The sequence below is a fragment of the Notolepis coatsorum genome, assembly GCF_963971535.1.
Source record: "Notolepis coatsorum genome assembly, chromosome: 1".
In the NCBI taxonomy this organism is placed as follows: domain Eukaryota; kingdom Metazoa; phylum Chordata; class Actinopteri; order Aulopiformes; family Paralepididae; genus Notolepis; species Notolepis coatsorum.
Window position 1 is genome coordinate 230,977,279 of NC_140165.1, and position 19,118 is coordinate 230,996,396.

A 19,118-nucleotide genomic window follows, 5' to 3' on the forward strand; every position below is an offset into this window, starting at 1 on the left:
GAGGAGGAAGTATAGACAGAAAGATAGAGAGGGGTATGTTTCAGGAGTGTCATCAATGTCACTTACCAGCCCCAGACCCTGCTCGCTCTTGTCTTTCCGTGAGTCAGAACAGCATGCGCTGTTTGTTATGATAGAGGTTATATCATGTGATTATTTACATTTTCATTTTACACTAGTGATGTGATGTGTCAGTCACAAACGATCCGTTCAAAATGAACAGCTCAGTTTGTTGTTCACTTCCTGAAACACTGACATTCACCGGACGTTCATCGTTCACCATCTTGCGGCAAAGCATGTTCTAAATTCTACATTTGTGTTAAAATAAAAACGTAAATTACGTGATGAGTTTACCACTTAGTTCTTTACTATGAAAATGCATGACTAACCATATGAAACTATAATAAGAACATATTTTCTTCATAGGTGAAATTATCACAACGTTTAGGCACGCACAGTGTTGGGAAAGTTCACTTTCTACATGAACTAGTTCAGTTCTCAGTTCACACAGTTCTTGGTTTCAAAGATTAACTAGTTTATATTTCTTTTTTTAATACGTTGCTGCGAGCTATTATTTGTAAAAAGTATTGCCACAACCCATATAGAACCACAGACAGCAATCAGAATACTGGCATTTCCATCACACTGTGATTATTTATCAGTGTTTCCCCTACCATTGCCTTGAAGGGTGCGGCTCGCGTCACGCGTAAAGGCCCGAATATACTTCCCACGTCCGCAGATGCTCGTTGGTACGTGTGACGTAATTTGCGTCAACGCTCTTGTCTGCACGGACGTCGCATCCATGTCCGTGTGCAAGCCATATTTTGTAACCGTGCGGATACCTCCGTGGATATGCGTGCCGATTGCGCATGTGCCCAGCTGTCATAACAAGCATGCAACGCCGATAGTGCCTGCTGGGAAAGCAACATGGTCCGTGTACGTTTTGATAGTTTGTTTTTCGTTTGAAAGAGATCCGTCGCTACAACGCGTCATTACGAGAGTATAAAGATAGCCGGGTCACACTGAACTCGTGGAACAACTCTTGTTGTTGTCGAGGGGTAGCCATTTCAATTTCTACTGGGCTGGAGTGTGATTTGATGTTACCGGCGTGTAACAGAGAAGTTGTGTAACAGAGAAGTCGTGTAACACAGTCGATTTGATTTGATTTTACTTGCAGATGATTTAGGACCATTGTCCAAATGACACACTCGGCTCCAAAACTCCTTTCATCAAATAAAGTTAATCCAAAACAGCTTCTCACTCGATACCGCCAATGCATTTTTCAAACACAGCTGTTCCTGTAAGGGCTGTGTGTGTGTGTGGGTCACGAGAAGATAATAGGGACTATTTAAGTTATCCGTGTAACGAATAACCACTAAACTGCTTACACTGCAGACATTAAGGAGAAGGGGGAAAATAAACAACACAAAACAACCTTTACAGGTGGAAGCCTCAAAGTGAGTATTTAGGAAAATAAGTCAAGTCCAAAAAACAGGACGACACTCAATAAAGAGGTATTGTAGAAAAATAAATAAGCCACAAAGGCAACTCCCAAAAACAGAGTTTATATTGAAAACATAAAACAATAAACCTCCAACAAGGGAGTTTATGTGTCGTAGTGGGCAAAAGACAGTGCCAAAAGAAACACAAGAAGCTCAGCCTCTATAAAAGTGTAAATAAAGCCAGTAGCCCAAAACAAGAATGGCTACAAAGAAGGCTAAATGCTGAATAGGGCAGAGATTAGCACTACACTTCAATATAACAAGCCTGACCAAAAGGATAGCCAATACAAAGAAATAAAAAAGCAGTTAACACTGCAAGATTCAAACTTAAATAGACTCAGCTTTGCCATAGGCACAGCTGCACTGAATCAGGTGCAATCAAGCCCACACACCTGCCGACCCATGAGGCAATTAACCACAGAGGCCAGTGATTGACAGATATACCTCACAGGAGACGAAATAGACAGCTGTCCCTCACAGAAAGGAAAAATAAAGGAAAAAACATGACAGTTCCGCCTTCCTTGTCAGTCCCAGGTGGGCTGAGTCACGTGGCCTTGTGTGATGGGAAGACAGGTGATGTCATCCACACTGCTTTTAGAGTGACATCCCCCCAGTGCACATGAAGAATGAATGAGAGATATGCTGAAAAATATACATAATATACAAAGGTAATGAGTGGGTATTTTTATCCTATGTAACACTGTATAGAATACATGTCTCTGTGTGTGTGTGTGTGTGTGTGTGTGTGTGTGTGTGTGTGTGTGTGTGTGTGTGTGTGTGTGTGTGTGTGTGTGTGTGTGTGTGTGTGTGTGTGTGTGTGTGTGTGTGTGTGTGTGTGTGTGTGTGTGTGTGTGTGTGTGTGTGTGTGTGTGTGTGTGCGTGCGTGTGAGTGAAAGAGCTACGTGAGAGTGTGCATGTGTCTGAGCAGTGGTCTAAAGTAGCAAAGGACTTGTACTTCGAGTACTTAAAGGGGACATGCATTGCTATTCCTAGCACTATTTGGGCAACTTTACACAATTCCAATTCCTTTACACAATTCCAATTCCTTTACACAATTCCAATTCCTTTACACAATTCCTGAGAGAGAGAAAGAGAGAGAGAGAGAGAGAGAGAGAGAGAGAGAGAGAGAGAGAGAGAGAGAGAGAGAGAGAGAGAGAAAAAGAGAGCACTATGTAAACACTGCTGCGTGCGAGATACGCAGGTCCCCTTCTCTTTCTCCCTCTCCCGTTTGAGGAAGTCTTGCACTGTGAGCTACAGCTATAGACGGGGCGTTAGTTATGCTCCCGAATCGAGAGAGAGAGAGAGATAGAGAGGGGGAGAGAGAGAGACAGACCAAGAGACGACAGCACGACGCGCGTGTGTGTATGTGTGCTCTGTCGCGAGGGTCTATTTGTTTCTCGCTCTCTCTTGCTCTCTGTCAAACCCTGTTTGGTGCGCTACAACCACAGAGCCAATCGGATCACTATCTGCTCCATCCTCGCCACGTGACGTCACCATGTGAGTCAAATCAGAACAACCTGATTAAATGGAGCAGGAAATGAATGACCTGAATGACGGCAATTCGCCAATATGGTATTTAGAGACACAGACACATTGATACTAACTCCTATTACTATAATACAATGCTATACACTGAAAAAGACTCCAAAGACTCCGGTATTCATAATAGACATTGGAATACGTTTCATAATACTTTCAGTCAATTTCCCTTAGGAGGACAGACACTAGGGGGTGCTGCGAGATAGTCAGACTGGTGGTCCGAAGAAAAACGGCAGGTGTACTGAAACACACGAAGCAGCGGTGTGCACACCCCTTCCTGCGACGTCCGTGAACGGGATCAGACGCGTGTGGAGAGGCTCTGCCGATTGAGCGATGGGATAATGTTAGCTGCTGAACAGGCTAAGCTAACTAGCGTTAGCCATTAGCTTAGCGTTAGCCCTGGAAAACGCTCAAAAGCGGACTCTACAACACCAGTTCCATTCGTGAGAAAAGGGGGTGGGTTATATTGACAAGGCTTGACAACAGAGGTTCAAATATAACTTCATATTTATTTGTTTATTTTATATCAGCATCCAGTCTCCACCGCCGTGTTAACACTTCCTGTGTTTACATTTTCGAGCGTGACATCATCGCCTACGGCAAGCGTACACGCTCAAAACGCAAACCGTAAACAGAACCCGGAGCGAACCAAGACTGAAGTGTGTACACAAACTAGAGTGGGGAGAGGGGGGGGGGGGGGGGGGGGGGGGGGGGGGTTTGCACCCAAGGACGGAACGAGATGGTACGGAGCTGATTCGACCCCGATGGTGAGTGAGAAAGCACCCTAAGTGGGACTTCAGTGCCATGTCTGCATTTACAGTAGATTCACTTTTACTAATGTAATTTTAGCTATCTTAATTGTTACAGTAGTTTCATTATGCATTGTGTGTACTGACTTTTAATAATTTTGTTTTTGCAATAGTGATTGTTTTTGTATGTTTTTTTGTGTGTGGACCACAGGAAGACTAGCTGGTTGCTATCGCACCAGCTAATTGGGATCCCTAATAAAATCAAATCAAATCAAAATGTCTGTGAACTGAAGTAATAACGTCTGGTTAAAGTTACACCCCGCGCCGTTCCTCCCTGTTGGATTACAAAACCCCCTTTTATTTGTTCATGCTCGAGAGAGTGAAGGGGTCATACCGTTTGCGGCCACTATGTTCTCCAGCCACGACAGGGCGCTCCAACGTGGGGGTTTGTTATTTTGGTACAGCCGGCTTATCTATAGGAGACGTTCTTTTGAAGTGTGGCCCCCACTTACGTTTGGTTCTTTTGCGTGTGTTATCAGCGTAGTCGAGCTGAAGTGTATGCGGGGGCAACATAGAGCGTTTGAGGCTCTCGGGTGGAGAAGTGTGGGGAGGGAGCGTTAACCCTTAACGTACCTTCTTTCACCTGTTGAGTCTTCCAGTTTAGTACATGGCCCCTTTAAATACCTTGGCTAATTGATCGTAACAGCTTGGTTCCCAAGTAGTTCAAGGGGGTTAGTAATTATATTATGCGAAATAAATACACACGACCACGTGGATCCAATTATCAGTCTCTCTCCATTTACTTGTGTGTTGCAAAATCGACACAACAGTAACACAGCGCATAACAATGTCACCTTAAAGGGGAACTATTTTACTATTTCTTTCACTATTTGGGCACTTTTACACAATTCCTGTGAGTCTATGGAACACCTCTGTAATATATATATTTTTTTTATTCATTGTTTTGTATTTCTAATCAAGTCCTCAAAAACAGCATTTTTCTACCTCAAGATCTCGAGCCGTTTTGAGCCTGGGCAGCAGAACTGTGTGCAGCTCATTCTGCACGTCTCCATTAACATGCAGCGGTGTCTCTCTGACATCACAAATCGCGCACATTTTCAAATGACTCAGTTCAGTGAGGGTGAATATTGTGAGAGGAGAATTGGAAGAATGCGCCAATATGAGAATTTTGAGACATAGATCATATTAATATAAGTTCACATAGCTAGGAAACAATGCTAAACACTCAAAAAGGCCATTCATAAGATAGTTCCCCTTTAATATTGTGGGGAAAACTGTTTGGGCTATTACTTACACTGGGTGTGGGGGGGGGTGTCACCTACTAGGTGGGACGGGTTATTAACTACAGTGTGCTAACAGGTACCAGCCACTAAAGAGCAGGTGGTGCTTACTGCGCCAAAACTACTAGGTTAGTAAACCCTAGGCCCCACTAACTACATCCTTATACTTTACGCCTTGTAGCGTGGCAACTACAGTTGGGGGCCCGGCGGGACATAGCTTCTCCGTGTTCCTGCTACCCAGTGTTTGTAGAACCTCACCCTCACTAAGCAGGGATCATTCACCCTGTTACATATACTTAGTATATATAAAGTATTATACATTTTACAACTTTCACTTCACTACATTTATAAAAAAAAAATTTTACTCCACTCCATTAACATTGGATGCCTCGTTACTTGCTACAAAATAAAATCTGAATTATAATAGTCTCTCGTTGTCACGCTATAGAATTATCCGGTCTGTGTGAGAACCACTTGGCGCTCTCGTCAAGACAAGTCGAGGGTGACGTGTCTCCCACAGGACCACGGAGCTGAGACATTTATATTCTTCGGTCTCTTGTGCTTTCTAGCCTGCACTTTCACTCTGATAGGGACACACACACACACGCACGCACGCACGCACGCACGCACGCACGCACGCACGCACGCACGCACACACACACACACACATGCACTCTATAAGTGAGCTGCAAGCAACATCGAAAGGATTCTCCTGCCTACATTCTCTTTATTTCCATGGATGTATAAACCGTTTCTGATTCAGGCAAGACAGCTTGACAGCTTGCCGCTTGCTCTCTCTCTCTCTCTCTCTCTCTCTCTCTCTCTCTCTCTCTCTCTCTCTCTCTCTCTCTCTCTCTCTCTCTCTGAAAGTGATACTGACTCACCCACAGGCACAGCTATCTTCTTTCTCACCAGACGATGTTGACAAGTCATTCCAGGGGCAGATTCTGCAAACAAGATATTATTTCCTCAACTACAATTAAAATGTCAGCATTCTAAATGCATGGATGTATTAGTCTCTACAATCACCAGCAGAAAATATTATTCATCAAACAAGATACTATGTTTAGTTAGTTAAACTGCAGGGACTACAATGTATAACGTATGGTGTATAGCATGTCAGTTAGGGTACCTTGTGTATACTCCACCTGTGTATACTGTTTACTTTACTTACTCATATACTGTACAGTATTCAGATTCTAAGTGTTTTATTGCCCATATTTATTGTAACGTATAACATAACTGATGGGGCATACAGACCCTCATCTGCACCTTTGATAACACTGTTTACTTGCTCATATTCTTATATTCAGAGTTAATTATATTGTTTACACTGCTTATTTTTTTATCTTTACTATAATTGTATTGCCTAGACCTCTTTGCTGTATACAAACATACCGTGTTCGAGCCAATCAGAAATACCAGTTGAGTCATGTGACTAAGTTGCCCCCTACATACGCGAGCTGCTGCACTAAAAAAGGTACGGATGGGGCTCTATGGAGAACCCATGACACTCCCCTGACTAAAGGTTTTTTCAAACGAAAACAGCTGGATGTCATTTAGCCAAATCAGCATGGCTGTGAGTGTGAGTCTTTCACCTTTACATATCTAGCTTTGGCATGAATTGATTGTTTCATTGCTAGCATGGCTAAGAAATGCAAATATATTGTAGTCTGCCCCGTTGTTCTGACCAGGATTACGCTCCTTTTGCCCCCTTGATGCACGCGCACACCAAGTCTGACATATACAGCAAACAGGTCTATATTTATGTCTTGTACTATTATCTTGTCCATACCTGTACCCCACCCCCCCCCCCACCTTCCCAATGCTGCTATGACACCTGCATTTCCCCAAGGTTATCAATAAAGGAATATTTGATCTTATATTATAGCTTGTCTAATTGACTAATATCCTGCTTGTATAGCTCTTTAACCCTTTAACCCACACTACAGAACCCTTTCACTACCACACCGTCTGCATTGTCGCAGTGAAATGGTTAACCCTTTGGTAGACGGTAGTGTGGTAGTGAAAGGGTTAACCTGTATTGTGCTTGTATTGCAACCCAGTAGCTTGTAGCCTATAGTTAATTATCCAGTATCTTATCTGTATCTAATTAACGATAGGTTATGTATATAACCTAGTTATATTAGTATTGGCTGAGCGTCCCGCTCTAGCCTTAGGGCCCGCGTCCACCTAGCGCATATTTCTCCGTGAAACATGCTGGGAGTGCGCCGGCAGCGCTGGCATGAAGCGCATCTTGTAGATGACAGAAAGAAATCTACAGCCATGCCGCGGTTTTGCACATATTATAGCATATTTGAATAACTTTATTGTATATTAATTATATATATAGTTATTGCCTGACACCACAGTTCGCCCTTTGCTTTTTATTAGCTTTTTAGTAGTGTATTCGTGTAGTTATTATTATTAGTTTTGTCGCGAATCTCAATGGTCTGTGGGAGACAGCCAGACAGGCAGGCAGCTCCGGTGTCAGGTTACAAACAGAGTGGTAGATATGAATGGCTGTGATTGGTTGTCTGAAAATGAGCTCCAGCGCATCGCTCTGAAAGTTGAGAAAGTTTCAACTTTCGGCCGCACAAAAAAGCTGAGAAAAGAAGCCGACGGCAGCGCACTTCCTAGAAGCGGCCGCATGCGGCCGCATGCGCTCCCTCCCCATTGGAATACATTGAAAACAGATGCGTGCGGTCAGAAATATGCGCCAAGTGGACGCGGGCCCTTATGAGATATCCCTTATCTCCTAGTACCTAATGTACTCCAATACGAACAACTTAATGCACCCCACCTGATCGGGCCCCGCCCCAATGAGGCGTAGCCTATATAACCATAGCTATGGTCACCAACACACTCTTCCTCGCCAAATCTCGTTCCAGCAAAAGATCCCTCAAAAGGGAACTCAGGGCCGCGTAGAGCGTCCCGCTCTAGCCTTATGAGATATGGGTTAGAGCGGACGCAAGACCCGACAGATGTACCCCCTGAGGACCCGTAAGCCCACATCAAGGGGTGCGGGGAGCCCTGTCACCCCATCCTTCCTAATGAAGGGGGGGCGCAGTCAACTCCACCTGAATGCGAACAAGAGGGAACTAGAACCCCTTGAACACACCGCACAGGCGGAACCACGTGTGACTCAACACACTGTGGCCCATACCCACACACTCCTGCTACCCTACCAAAGGACGGGAAGCAGGAAGGCCACAGACCCCAGAACCGCCTGGGAGACAGAACCCCCGGTCACGTCCATGAGGTAAAACCTTACAAAGGGGCCCGGGGAGGACCATGAAGCTGCAGCACAGATGTCCTCCACCGAGGCCCCACCCAGGAGAGCGGCAGAGGCAGCCACCCCACGAGTGGAGTGCGCCCTGACGCCCCCAGGGGGATCCTGCCCAGCCAACGTGTAGCAGAGGGCAATGCCCTCGCACAACCAATGGGACAGGCGCTGTTCGATAGTGCCTTACCGGCATGAGAACCACCGTGACAGACAAAAAGCTGAACGGTGACCCCGAGGTCCTGAGTACGGCTGAGGCAATTCCCAAAGCACCGACCGGACATGACAGGTGAAGGCCCGCATCTAACTCACCACCGTGAGGAGGCGGATGAAACGCCTGAACCACAATATCCCTGGAGCGGAAGAACTCCGGATATTTACAGGCACGAAGGCAGGATTAGGCTGCAGAGTGGCACCGCAATCGGAACGAAAGACAGGCACTCTGGGCGTACCGAGAGAGCACAAAGCACACCCACGCGTCAGCGGAGGTGACGGACAGCAAGAACGCGGTCTTGAACGACAGCTGTTCCAACGGCGCCTGCTCGAGCGGCTCAAACGGGGCCAAGGACAACCGACCGAGGACCAGTTGAAGATCCCAAGTCGGAGCCCAGGAGCATTGCACCGGCTTAACGCGTCGAGCGCCAAGCAGGAAACGCTTCACAAGAGGGTGGCTGAACAAGACATCCCCTCAAACCCCTCATGATAGGAGGATATAGCTGCTGCATATACTGTACCCTCACCGTCGAAGCCGACAGTCTATCAAGGAGAGACTGGAGGTAACTAAGGACAGCATCCAGGGGGCAGGAGACTGAGTCCCGGCCCCCCGCCTTACACCACACTTGGAACATACGTCATCTGCCCGCGTAAGCGCGACAGTGGAGGGAGCATGCGCATTCCGGATGGTAACACCATCAGGATCAAGAACCTGCGCCCCTCAACGTACCCGTCCCAACAACTGACCTAACAGATGTATGGGGAAGAATCCCTGGCGGCACGGCATCGGTCCCAGACCTGCCTGGCTATGTCCAGATGTAATCCCCACCCGTCAGGATGAGGACCGCCCCGCGACAGTACACCTGCACCCACATTCTCCCTGCCGGGGATGTGGGGAGCCCTCAGGCCACGCAGGTGGAGGACGCCCATAGCCAGCCGCCCGCCGCCTGGTGCAGACAGGGGGAGCGTACTCCTCCCTGTCTGTCGATACACGACACTGACGTCGTATCGTCCGTCCTGATCAACACCATTTGTGGACCAGAAGGACCGCTTTCAACACCAACACATTGAACGTAGCGCAGACCGGGCAGCATGGTTTGCCAGCTGCCCCCTACTGCGTTGGCCCGACGCGTCACCAGCGAGGGAGGCGTCGGTGAAAACGCGACGTGAGACAGCGCCGTAACCGTCCTAGGACGGAACCTCCCGGGCGTGTTGACAACACGCTCTGAGAGGGATGCCCATAGCCCTCCAACCGTTGACTGGGAAGAGGAGTACTCTACATCCAGTCTACAGCAACCCCAGGCTGGTAGAGACCTGCCTGGTACGAGACCTGACGATCCACCTTGACCGTGAAGGACCAGAACGTCGTCAGGGCAGAACACTCCGTAACCCCTGACGACGCAGAGGCCCCAGTGCGGCCTCCACGCACTTGGTGAAGATGCGGGGAGCCAGAGAAAACCGAACGGCAGCCTCTGGTACTCATACGCTAACCCTGCAAAGGAAGCGTAGGTAAGCCCTAGGATGGAAGATCGGAGATGCGGATACGCATCCTACAGGTCTATGGAGGAGAACCAGACCCCCACCTGACAGTGTTCAACAGGCAGGAGACGATCCAAAAAATGCTGAACCTTCCCGTGGGACAGGTCCAGCCTGGGACTGACACCCCCCCCCTCCCGATTTCTCAGGCAGAGAACACCGGGAGGAGAACGCCACGACGATGGCTTGCTTCGTCCACAGAGATTGGATCTCGTTGACCAGAGCTGTCACTGCTGGAGACCCTGACAATAGGGTCTGTACCAAACCTGAAAACGGGTGGGGTTGTGTAAACACAAGTCCCCGCCTCAGCGTTCTCTCCATCCACCTCGACATATGGTACTGCCGTAGTCATATGTGATGACACTCCCAACGCACCCGCCGCCATGTGGCGGAGGTCCGCCAGGAACTGTAGATAGTTGGCCCGGTCCCCCCGCTGTGCGTAGCCAACCCTGGAACCGTGCGAGCAGCGCGTTCCATGTCGGGACATCTGACCCTGACACCACCCACGAGGCAATCGCACCCAAGGGGGGACCCCGACAGAAAGGGCCGGTTTGATACGGGGGGCTTCCTAGGTGAAAAAAGCCCCCTCACCGAACACCCCTCCAGAACATGCTGAGGAGTTGTTCTGCAGCCGGACATGCAAGGTGTAAGGACCCCATGGGTTCCTACACACCGTAGCCCTGCAGTGATATTACTACCACCCCAAATCACGCGTGCCTGCGAGACCACTGCCAATATTTCAGGAGTGGGAGGCACCAACATGATACCTGGCCTGGCGAAGGCGAGGCCGGGGAAGCCCGCACTGTGTGCCTCAAAAGGTTTCGAGCCCCCCTGCTGACAACACTTTTTAATTTTTAATTTTACCTTTATTTTACCAGGTAGTCACTTGAGATCAAAGATCTCTTTTTCGAGCAAGACCTGGCCAAAATGGCAGCAAAAACAAAAAACAAACATACAAAAATACATAAAAGGCAAAGTGGGGCAAGGGGATACATTTGAGCTGCAGCAAATCAGATTGAATGGGATTGGGGGAGATTGGAGGGCAGGGTAAAAAGGTAGAAAGAGGATGGAAGGTGAGGCCCTGCAGGAGGTTGCTGGGGAGAGAAGGTCAGGTTAAAAACATAAAATATAACAGCACATTATGCAGTGAAGCAGCGACATTCTCCCATCTCATTCTTTAAAATGCCCTTAATTTGAACTTTAAAATCAGATATGGTAGTGAGGGCCTGCAGTTTCAAAGTTTTTTGAAGTCCATTCCAGGCAGAGGGAGCAGAGAACATGAAGGCCCTTTTCCCAAACTCTGTGCGGGTTCTGGGTACTGAGGCATATAAATAGTCCTGGGATCGTAAGCTGTAAAATGGGTTTGATGTGATGGTGAGGTATGAACCGAGGTAAAAAGGGAGCTGACCAATAATTGCTTTATAAATGAAGGTGTACCAATGAAGCAGTCTACGGGCAGTCAAGGACGGCCAGTTAACTTTAGCATACAGAGTGCAATGATGGGTAAGTGATCTATATCCAGAAATAAATCTTAATACACCATGGTAAGCAGTGTCCAACATGTGTAGTGAGGTGGAACAGGCATTCATGTATAAAACATCACCATAATCTAATACTGGTAAAAAAGTGGCAGCAACTAGTTCTTTGCATTAAAAGAAAAGCACGATTTGTTTGACAGCACAACATTCTCACGGACAGACCCAGGCTCAGCCATCAACTGGGTGTCAGCCCCTGTCCCCATGAGAAGCAAAAGTGGGGCCTCCCGCGCTTCAACGAAGGCACGCGGCCCGCAGCCAAAGGAAACAATCAGAGCCCACTTTTTCCGCTGGTGTTGGGGAAGGGAATGATCGGAGAGCGGGCTGCTCGCGGCAGGATGGTGACGGCTTGTTTGTTCAAGCCGAACCCATCCTACATGGCCGATCCCTCGGCCGCCAAGGCTGTCGGCCTTGTGGACACCTGTCGAATCAACGCCCAGGATACCTCCGGCGGGGGAAAACATGGCCGCCTGTCGAGGGCCTCGTCATCGCCGCTGATGAGGCCGTGCTCTCTCTTCTTCTGGCTGCGCGGTGTGAGGCGGTGTGGGGCCTAGGACAATACCGCCCGTGCTCCAGCAGAAGACCAAAATCCCCTGCGGAGAGGGGAACCCTGAGCGGTTAGAGCTTGCGGCTGGGTCAAAGCTAATAACGTCAACAACCTCGCGCGATGTGTCGACGTCGGCTGGCCCTCAAGGCCCCGCCACCAGACACCATTTTTTTAATAGAAAAAAACAGCAATTCGAACACAGTTCTAATCGCTGCCAATTCCATACCGTGGCGGTACAGGCTTTAGCAGCCCACCAGCCACTCGCCAGGCCGACCCACCCATGGCGTCGGCCGGGCGGGGCACTGTTTCAATTATGTCAAAAACAAAGAACTGATGTTAACACGGAGCAAACAGCAACCTCCACTGTGGTGTGCACCATGAAAGGGTTAAATGAATAAAATAACTAACCCACAAAATACTGTAGAATGAGCAAACCCATATACACAACGTTAAGGGGAGGCGGACCAGAGCGAACTAGTCCCGCCTTCATTCAAAATATTCACAACAGCACACCAGCCCTAGCTTAGCCCATTTACCAAAAAAGGTAAACAAAGCCCCCCCCCGCACTACTCCCCCAGTAGACACCGATTGACCGTCAGCATAAATGGTTGAGAGGAGAGAAAGCTGTAGCAAAGACAGACCTTCTCATAGCAGAGTGACAGAACGAAACAGTAGCCCCCTACACAGGGCCGCCTCAGGGGGTGGGGGGCCTCGCGTTTAAATCTCGCACAGGGCCTCACATTTCTCCCAGGCGGCCCTGCCCCTACACTACTACAGCCTAGCGTGAGGCGATGTGGGACCCAGATCAACAACCGCCTGCGCACAGACACGCAACATATTTACCATGTCGGCTGGACCCATAGCCCCACTACCCGACGCCAATGTGGATAGGAACTAGCCAGCTGAGCCATAACCCGCCGTTAAGTCCCATCCTGCAGTAGTATAGCTCTACTGCTACACCGCCGAGCTCACGCATCGGCCCCAGATGGGGACACCGTTCCACAGACCCCGCCGGAACACAAAGGTAACGTATCTGGCTAGGCTACCTAGCCACGGCCTACCCTGTTGTCAACCCATTTACCCGTAAAAAAGGTAAATAGGACTCAGCAAAAAACCCCACAACAGCTACCGACTGACCTTCATTGATGAACCGGGCAAGAGGAGGGAGAAGTGACAACATCTCACGGCGGAGACATTAGAACAGCGTAGCAGTTAGCATGTAGCAGTAGTGGTAGCATGTAGCATTAGCGATAGCATGTAGCATAGCATTAGATGTTTAACAGCACGCCCAAGACCGTTTGGAAACCGTTCACTGCAGTGAAACGTTCACCAAACCATCTTGCCCCCGGTGCCAACACACAACATGGTTGTGTAACAAAACAAACCAGCATTACTAACACTAATACCCATGCCTGAAGACACAGGGCCTACCTGGGTACAAGCTGGCCCGACAGCCAATCTTGCACAGCTGAACCTTGGTCTGCTGCCATCAGACGAGGAACATCAACATAGGCCCGTCGTGTCGCTGAAAACATGCTTCGAAGATGCCAGGGGCCAGCAACCTCCGGTAAGCTTCCAACATTATGAATCTTCTCTGATCTTTTCATCCTACTAGTTACATACGGTGCACGCAGCCGTTATGATGGAACGAAAATAGAGGAAGAGTGTGTTGGTGACCATAGCTATGGTTATATAGAATACGCCTCCATAGGGGCGGGGCCAGATCAGGTGGGGTGCATTAAGTTGTTCGTATTGGAGTACATTAGGTACTAGGAGATAAGGGATATCTCATACGGCTAGAGCGGGACGCGATAGCCATACGATATATAACCAGTATCTTGGCTAGACCTATACAGTATCAATTCACAATTCATCTTATGTATTACCGTATGCATTTATTCATACTGTCCTTATTGATTGTATGCTTTCTCAAAGGTTGGATATAGATTGTGATGTAAAGACAAAGCAGTGTAGCAGTTCAGTTCAGTTCAGTTATTTTTTATTTCGGGCCATGGACACATAACAATGGTCATTCCATAAATCGCCAACGTTTTACCAGCTGCTATTGCAGCATTGTCCAATTGTCCGAAAAGGGCTAGGGAGAAGCACTAGGCTTGTTGGCCCTACCTCTGAAAACATGTTTTTTTTTTTTTTTACATACATACATAGTACATACATATAGTACACGTTACAGTACACACATATAGTACACATTACAGTATACATTACAGTATAGTATACCTGCAGTATATAATTGTTAGAGTGGGTACATTTCGACAGCATGGTGGGGTTATAGGATGTAGAACCCAAACGCAGAAGGGCAGAGGATAGACAGGAGGCAGGTGTTGGTTCTCAAACAATGGACTGTTAATTTATTGTGAACATGAAGCATAACACGATAAACCAAAAACTTTGAAACAGGAAAATCAAAGGGAAGACATAAGTCTCCAAAAACAAGGAAGTAGTTCTAAACTCGAACTGAGAGAATGTTTGCAGGGCAAACAACGGCACGGAAATACACTCACGGAATACAATAAAGGCAAGCACGATCCCGACCGCGGAATCACCATTATCCTCTCCGTGTGAGAGATAACAAATGCTTCAGGTAGTACTCACGCCTGTTGACAGTGACACAGGAGCAACAAGAACAAAGGAGCAATGACCCAGCCAGGAAGGCAGGGCAGACAACACTTATATACACAGACTAATTGACACATGAAGGTGATTGGGAACGAGACACAGCTGGGTGGAACAGACTGAACAACCTGGGGTAAAATACTGAAACATGACGAGACTAAATAACACAAACTGAATCAAAAATACAAATACTGAGACAACACTAGACTGGTCATAATTACAACACAGACAACAGATGCACAGACAGCAGATACACAGACAGCAGATTAGTGATGACAGACAAAAGATTCACAAATACAAAACAACGGCGATGCACCAACTGAATTAGGCCACAGGACAGGTGGGGCAGGACCGGGGAGAACGTAACATATAATAGTATATAGAATAGTATATAGTACATAATAGTGTATACAACACATATATAATGTGATATGAGATGTATAGTACATGATATATACAATATAATATAGTACCATAATATAATAGTTTATAGTGTAAATATAGTTTAATATAATATACAAATGAATTATAATATGATTATATAATGTAATATGATATAACGTACAATACAGTATCATATGTGTTTGTTAGGGCAGCAGTAGCAGAACACAGGAAGAGAGAGAATGGAGCATTTTAGTTTGGTTTTAATATAGGCACCAAGCAGACAGGTATGAAATGTACAGGAATGTACAATAGGTGCGAGCAGGTGCACTCCTCGTGCAGGACAGGGACGTCCAGTTGGGTGGTGTCTCGGGAGACAGCGTAGCTCGGGAGCGGTGGTCCTGGGCACAGGGAGAACAAAGGTTAGGACAAGGCAGGCAATAGGGAAAGAGCAGCAAGGCTAGTGTGCGTCGTCGTACCTAGGTTGTTAGGATAACACTGCGACGAGGGACGACAGGATCCGTGGGTTGATGTAGGGGCTGTTGATGAGGGAATCCCTCACAGCCGCACTGATTGATGTCCCTCTGGCAGCGTGGGAATGCTGGGGTCGGATGCTGCCCATATAAGGGTGTGGAAGCAGGAGGGAAGAGGAAGGCTCTCGCCGTGATTATGACAGGACCCCCCCCCTCTACGGGCGCCTCCTGGCGACCCTCCAGGCTTACCAGGGTTGGCCCGATGGAAGTCCCGGATGAGGTCAGGACACAGGATCATCTGGCGGGAGACCCAGCTGCGCTCCTCTGGGCCGTAGCCTTCCCAATCCACCAGGTACTGGAAGCCGCGACCACGACGACGCATGTCCAGTAACTGCCGGACGGTGTAGGCAGGATGGTCGTCAATGATCAGCGGAGGGGGAGGTTCCGGAGCTGGAGGAGACAGAGGACTGGAGACCACCGGCTTCAACTGGGACACATGGAAAGAGGGATGAATGCGCATATGGGATGGCAGCTTGAGTCTGACGACTGAGGGGTTAATGACAGACAGAATTTCATAGGGACCAACAAAACGGGGGGTGAGTTTCCGGGAAACTGATTTTAGAGGAAGGTCCCGAGACGAGAGCCAAACCATCTGACCTGGTTGATAGTCGGGGTCCGGTGGCGGTCGGCAAAGCCTGCGATTCCGGTCAGCGGAAAGGAGCAGCACGGCCCTGGTGTCCTCCCATATCCTCCTGCAGCTGTGAAGGTGTGCCTGCACCGAGGGGACTGATATCTCCTCCTCCTGGGTAGGGAACAGTGGAGGCCTGTAGCCCAGAGAAGGCTCGAAGGGAGACTGACCTGTGGCAGCGGAGGACAAGGAGTTGTGGGCGTACTCGATCCATGGCAGGAAGGTTCTCCAGCCAGAGGGGTCCCGGGTCATGACGCAACAGAGGGCGGACCCCAGGTCTTGGTTGGCCCGCTCTGACTGGCCATTGGTCTGCGGGTGGTATCTGGAGGAGAGGCTGACCGTGGCCCCCAGGGCTCGGCAGAAGGCCTTCCAGACCTGGGAGATGAACTGAGGCCCTCTGTCGGAGACGATGTCCACCGGGATCCCGTGGAGGCGGAAGACGTGAAGCACCATCAGGTCCGCAGTCTCTGAAGCAGAGGGAAGTTTGGGGAGAGCGACAAAGTGAACGGCCTTCGAGAACCAATCGACAATGGTGAGAATGACTGTGCTACCGTGTGAGGGAGGCAAACCGGTGACGAAGTCCAGGGCGACGTGTGACCAGGGCCGGCCAGGAACAGGCAGCGGAAGGAGGAGCCCGGCAGGCGGTCGGTGGAAAGCCTTCCCACGAGCACAGACGGTGCAGGCAAGGACGAAGGCGCAGATGTCTTCCCTCATGGAGACCCACCAGAAGTGCCGCTTCAGCAGGGACAGGGTATGGTCGACCCCAGGATGACAGGCGAACCGGGAGGCGTGGATCCACTGGAGCACCTGGGAGCGGACAAGGTCGGGGACAAAAAGCCGGTTAGGTGGGCCATTACCTGGATCAGGCTGGGCCTCTCGGACGACGGACTGGATCTCCCAGGTGGCGGAAGCCACCAAGCAGGAGGAGGGGAGGATGGTGTCAGGGTGTGAGGGGCCCCCTTCGGGGACAAACTGCCGGGAGAGGGCGTCCGGCTTAATGTTCTTGGAGCCTGGCCTGTAGGTCAAGGTGAAATTGAACCGGCCGAAGAACAGAGCCCAGCGGGCCTGGAGGGAGTTCAGGCGCTTGGCCGGCTGGATGTAGGCGAGGTTCTTATGGTACGTCCAGACCAGGAAGGGGATCTCTGAACCCTCCAGCCAGTGCCTCCATTCCTCCAAGGCCAGCTTGAATGCCAGGAGCTCCAGGTTCCCAATATCATAGTTGACCGCCGGCGGGGTCAGGCGGCGAGAGAAGAAGGCGTAGGGGTGTAGTCTCTGGTCAAGAGCGGACTGCTGGGAGAGGACCGCCCCCACCCCGGTACTCAAGGCGTCCACCTCCACCACAAACTGGCGGGACGTGTCCGGCTGGACGAGGATGGGCGCGGAGGTGAAGCGCCTACGCAGCTCGGAGACGGCGGAGTCCACCTTAGCGGACCAGACGAAGGTGAGTTGGGTGAGGGGTGCAGCGACCCGGCTGTAGTCCCTGATGAAACGCAGATAGAAGTTAGCAAATCCCAGGAAGCATTGGAGCTGCTTGACGTTGATGGGTCTGGGCCAGTCCGACACTGCCTTGATTTTCTCGGTGTCCGCTCGGATCTGGCCGCCCTCTATTATGTAGCCAAGAAACCCGATGGAGGAGACGTGGAACTCACACTTCTCCGCCTTGACGAACTGTACAACTGTCTCCTCCCCACCGTATGTATATATTCTCTCCCCACCATATGTATATTTCTCTCCCACCCACCCACCCCCTCCTAATGTACAGTCTCCTCCCCACCGTATGTATATTTCTCTCCCACCCACCCACCCCCTCCTAATGTACAGTCTCCTCCCCACCGTATATATTCTCTCCCCACCATATGTATATTTCTCTCCCACCCACCCCCTCCTAATGTATAGTCTCCTCCCCACCGTATGTATATATTCTCTCCCCACCATATGTATATTTCTCTCCCACCCCCTCCTAATGTACAGTCTCCTCCCTACCGTATGTATATATTCTCTCCCCGCCATATGTATATTTCTCTCCCACCCACCCCCTCCTAATATACAATCTCCTCCCCACCGTATGTATATATTCTCTCCCCACCATATGTATATTTCCCTCCCACCCCTCCTAATGTACAGTCTCCTCCCCACCGTATGTATATATTCTCTCCCCACCATATGTATATTTCTCTCCCACCCACCCACCCCCTCCTAATGTACAGTCTCCTCCCCACCGTATGTATATATTCTCTCCCCACCATATGTATATTTCTCTCCCACCCACCCACCCCCTCCTAATGTACAGTCTCCTCCCCACCGTATCTATATATTCTCTCCCCACCATATGTATATTTCTCTCCCACCCCCTCCTAATGTACAGTCTCCTCCCCACCGTATGTATATATTCTCTCCCCACCATATGTATATTTCTCTCCCACCCCCTCCTAATGTACAGTCTCCTCCCCACCGTATGTATATATTCTCTCCCCGCCATATGTATATTTCTCTCCCACCCACCCCTCCTAATGTACAGTCTCCTCCCCACCATATGTATATATTCTTTCCCCACCATATGTATATTTCTTTCCCACCCCCTCCTAATGTACAGTCTCCTCCCCACCGTATGTATATATTCTCTCCCCACCATATGTATATTTCTCTCCCACCCACCCACCCCCTCCTAATGTACAGTCTCCTCCCAACCGCATGTATATATTCTCTCCCCACCATATGTATATATACCGCCATCTTT